The following is a 5,103-nucleotide window of genomic DNA, read 5'->3' on the forward strand; positions in this document are numbered from 1 at the left end:
TGCTTCAAAGACAACGAAGAATCCAATAATAGATAACATGGTCGATGATATGAAGTTGAGGTACAAAATTAAAGATTAGGTGTGTAATGGGCCAATTTAGCCCGGGCCCATACCAAAAACAAAAAACAAAAATCAGAAATTAAAAAATAAATTAATAGTCCAATGTACATGTTACAAGCCCAATTACCTAGCCCATTTACAAGCAAATTATCAGCCCAATTACTAAATCTAACCCATAATCCTTAGCCCAAGTTGACGCAAAAGGCCCAATAACTAAATTTCTTTCAGAAACCCTAAGGGTTTCTGAAGTCCCCTCGCGCCGCAGCAATGGCTTCCAGCCTCCAGTCATTCGATTTCAAGGCAGGCTCACGGGGCCCAAACAGTGAAGCTTCTAGAAGCCTTCGCGTCATTGCTCAAGGGCGGTTTCTCTACGCATATCTGTACCTGCAACAAATGACAGCAAATATACAGTGAAAGAGAAGGGAGAAATAACGAACGAAAAGGAAGAAAAAATAGTTTTTTTGTAATTTAATATTTATTCGACTATATAAAGCCATATTAGGGATTTCATATTGACCTTACGAACATATATTGAATACAAAGAAAACAATCAAAATTTTTAAAGGTGATTTCTGATTCTAGTTTCCTTAAGTTTTTATTTTTCTTTCGATTTATTTCCTTTGGTCTTTCGTTTATACATTTGAAAACAAAAAAGGAAAAATAAAACGAAGTCTTACCTTACAAATATGTCATGGAATTCCTTTTGCTTCGTTGAGATCGAGGTGTAGAGGGGATCTTAAGGCTGAAAAATAGCAACCTTAAGGCTCGAATACGCTAGTCGCTGTTCATGGTGGCAGATCGGCATTTAAGAGAAGAGGTTTAGGATCGGTTGAGGGAGAATCAAGAGGGGGCTAGGGTTTGGTTCGGCCGAATGGTTTATTAGGCTTGGTTTTAGCCTTTATAAAGGACCGAAAACGGTGCCGTTTTGAGCCTGTTTCAGTGGCTCCAAAACAGTGCCGTATAGGCCATGCCCGATCCGACCCGATCCTGTTACCCATGAGGATCCGCGCGTTTTGCTAAAAGGGAATATTTTCACAATAAATCCTTCCCTTTCGTGCTTCCATTCAATTGGGCCTTATTTGTTTTACTTTGTTTTTTTAATTAATCTCTGTAATTTGCGCATAAATCCAATTTGGTCCACGCCTAAATGCTGTGTTTTAGGATCTGGAATATTTCCAGTTTTGATCCCTGTACATTCGTGAACATTGCGCTTTAGTCCTAATGTTAATTTCAATGGTTTATTTCATCTATTAAGTAACCCTTTAGTTTAATTTTATTTTAATTGAGTCTTTTTAATTTGCATAATTCATTGTTTTTTTTTTAAATTCACTTAACATTCATTTTTTAAAAAAAAAATTATATACATTTTTAATTACTTTGATAATTTTACTTTGTTTTTTACAAAATCATTATTTTAAAATTCTCTTCCATATCATCTTGTTTTAAAATTTTGTATAATGTTTAATTTAAATTACCCTTATATATTATTATACATATATAGTTTATGAAAAAGTTAATTTTATTCTACATACATTAGTAATCCTATATTATTTTATATACATAATCTCTTTTAAATCTATTTATATATATTTCCTTTCAAATCTATTCTATTGTGTATACGGTTTATGCTTTAAAAACATATTTTATTATATTCTTGTTATTTAAAAATTCTTTCATGTACTATTACCTTATTGTATATGGTTTATGATTTTTTTTATTATATGTGTATTATCAACTTTATATAAACATGTCTTTTTAAAAAAAAATATTTTGTACATTATTTACTTCAAATTTTTTCTTTCATAATATCTATTTTAATACTCATTTATATATTATTAGCGTTTTTTTTATTTTTTATATATGTAAATTATTCCAAATCCAGCATGTGTTATTCATTTGCAAATTTTTCATTTAGTTCTTAAATTGTATTGTGTCATATTAGGCCTAGTTTCCATATTGTTTTGTATATTATGTATAGTTTTTGGTTTTCATATTGTTCCATTGTTTTATATTGTCTATTAGTCTTTTGTGTTACTTTCTTAATTTTATTTATCTATGTTTGAAGGCTTGCTATAGTGTTATTTTGATTCATTTCTTTAATTAGCTATATTTCTAGTTTTCATTATTTTGATTATTAAGGTTTGGATGTGAACTCATTGTTATTACATGCTTGTTAATTTGTTCTTTTTATTTTTACGTCTATACTATTTTCACTCATAAGTAGAAAACTTTATCCATGTATGTTGTTCCATGTATATAGTTTCGCCTTTCATTCATGTGTGTCACATTGTAAATGAAATTTTCAACTTATCAATTCAAAATTAATCATTCCATTTTATTTCAAGTCAAGCTAATGCATTTTGAGCCGGTTTTATAATGGTTTATTTAAGAATTTCCCAAAACAAAGGCAACATTTGATGCTTGGAAATTCGAGAAATCGTGCCCTAACGTGCTGGGTTTCGATTTTTCGTTTGTCCAAATAATCAAATATCCCTTTAAAATTTCATCGTGTTTTCTAAACTTCAAAACAAGGCAATGTTCTATGTTTGGAAATCCGAGAAATCGTGCCCTAACGTGTTGGGTTTCGGTTTTTCGTTGGACCAAATAATTGAATATCCTTTTGTAATTTTCGAATGTATGAGCTTTTGGAAATTAAGAATCAATTTTAGTTTCGAAGGTTTAAAAGGTCATTTCCTAACATACTAGATGTGATATTTTATTCTTTCGAAACAAGAGGATCTTAACATCCAATTCGAGTTATTCAAATATTTTAAAAGAAATCGTATTTCAAATTTTTTTTTTAAAATTTTAGACATAAGGACATTATTTAATCAATTAGGTACCAATTTTGGGCCGTAACGAGGGTGCTAATCCTTCCTCATACGTAACTGACTCCCAAACCCGTTTTCTTGAACTTCGTAGGCCAAAATTGATGTTTTAATAAAATAAAATGTTTTATTAGGTGATCGATCACACCTAAACAAAAATGATTGGTGGCGACTCCGAACCTCGTTTTAAAGTTGATCTCCGTTTTTCCAAAAAAAATGGTTTCGACAGCTTGGCGACTCCACTAGGGAAACAATAAGAGAGTCAAGTCGTAAAATTGATTATTTTCTATCCTTTTGTCGAAAAATTGAAAATTTGATTTAAAAATCATGATTCTTTTGTTGCATTTGTGTAACACCCCTTACCCGTATCCAAGGCCGGCACAAGGTACGAGGCATTACCAGACTTAACCATACACATAGACGAAAACCGGGCCATAAAATTTCATTTAATTCAAAACTTTCGAACACATGCATAGACTCATATTTAAAGACATATAACGTGACACAAATGAGCACTTACACATCCATAATCATGCAATAACATGTCATTCACTTTAAACATATTTGCTTACCATCCTGTATGTAATATACATTCTTACATTAACTAGAACTAGGCATGCTAAATCTTATTCTCATTTTATACCATCATAATGTAGCTACCAATTTGTCTATTAACCATCCATATTCAAGGCAACATTACTCATTACTCATTTCCATTTAATTCATGATCCACTGGCCTGCATTTAACTTACCTGATGTATTACCAATCATGCATAACAAACAAAGCTAACTATATCATCACATCAAAGCATAGGACATGACATGATTAATTAAACTTATAAACCATAATGGATAAGGACCACATCTCATGATCATATATGATAACTCAATGCAAACTGATACGTATGGTCAAATTCATAATAATAATACATATCACAAACCAACTTCTTATACATGCCACTCACTTGATTTTCTAATATTTGAATTAATTCTCCCAAAAATGATAGTTTGATAGTGTGATTTTGCCTCCGACGATCTCCAACCCCGAGCAGACCTGCCAATACTAAAGAAATGGAGAGGATGGATAAACTTTACGCTTAGTAAGTCCATATGAAATTAATAAGCAATTACTAACATGCTTTTCAAGATAAAACACTATAATTGTACAATTACACATGTTCAGGTTAAGCTGTTTTATCAAGTTACAGTTACTAAATCATTCATATCTGGAGCTACAAAACTCCAAATTTAGTTTTGTTAATTTTCCTTGAAACTACACTCATATACCTTTCTCCCATAAAATTTCCAGTATTTTTGGTTTATCCAATTAGTACGGTTTATTCATTAAAGTTTTCCCTGTTTTGCTGTCCAACAGTTCTAACCTCTCTTCACTAAAAATTATTTATATCATATTTCGGCACTCGGATGATGTTCTTGTCCATTCCTACTGAAAGTATACTCATTGAGGATTCTATTAATATAAATTATAACTCATAATTATTTTTGTACAATTTTTAACAATTTTTCCAAGTCAGAACAGGGGATCTCGAATTCATTCTGACACTGTCTCACAAAAATTAGAATATCACATAATATATAATATTTTGCTCCCCCTGTTTCTTTTATATGAAAATAGGCTCATTAATATTTAATTCCACAATTTTTTTGAAATTTAATTCAACTTACACAATTTTTGGTGAATTTTCAAAGTCACGCAACTACTATTATCCAACACTGTTTTACTACTAAAATTCACTCTTACATAATTTCACTTAATCCATTTTGTCTTATTGAAGTTCACTCAAATATCGAGCACGTTGCTCATAATTTTCATAAACATATACCTGCACTTATTCATCATATAATCATGTTCACGTGTATTTTTACTTAATCGATTTTCCAGTTGAACTCTTCGGAATAATAACTGATACTCAGTTGCTTGCACATATTTTCACACTTGTAGACAAGGCTATCTGGTACGCATAGTAGCCTGCACTTTGTACTTCACATGCGACCAATTATCCGCTACACGTAGTAGCCTGCACTTAGTACTACACACGTGACCTAACCATAGATCATTCGTATCGTTTCTATTCCGAAGGCTCAACCGGGAAATTCCTCACTTTCCAACATGTTACAAATTTATACATAGTCCTTTTTCAATTTGCAATTTACAACAAATAATCATTCTATAGGCAACCACATTTCATATGAT

The 5,103-nt window shown here is 31.2% G+C and overlaps 1 long non-coding RNA gene across 1 annotated transcript; it reads right to left on the reverse strand.

Moving 5' to 3' along the window:
- Positions 1-1,310, reverse strand: LOC107931092 (uncharacterized). Its single transcript, XR_001693109.2, has 2 exons — positions 738-1,310; positions 1-444 (listed from the first exon to the last, which is right to left on the reverse strand). It is a non-coding gene; the product is annotated as an uncharacterized lncRNA (long non-coding RNA).
- Positions 1,311-5,103: the final 3,793 nt, after the last annotated feature.

This window comes from Gossypium hirsutum, chromosome A04 (genome assembly GCF_007990345.1).
Source record: "Gossypium hirsutum isolate 1008001.06 chromosome A04, Gossypium_hirsutum_v2.1, whole genome shotgun sequence".
NCBI lineage: Eukaryota > Viridiplantae > Streptophyta > Magnoliopsida > Malvales > Malvaceae > Gossypium > Gossypium hirsutum.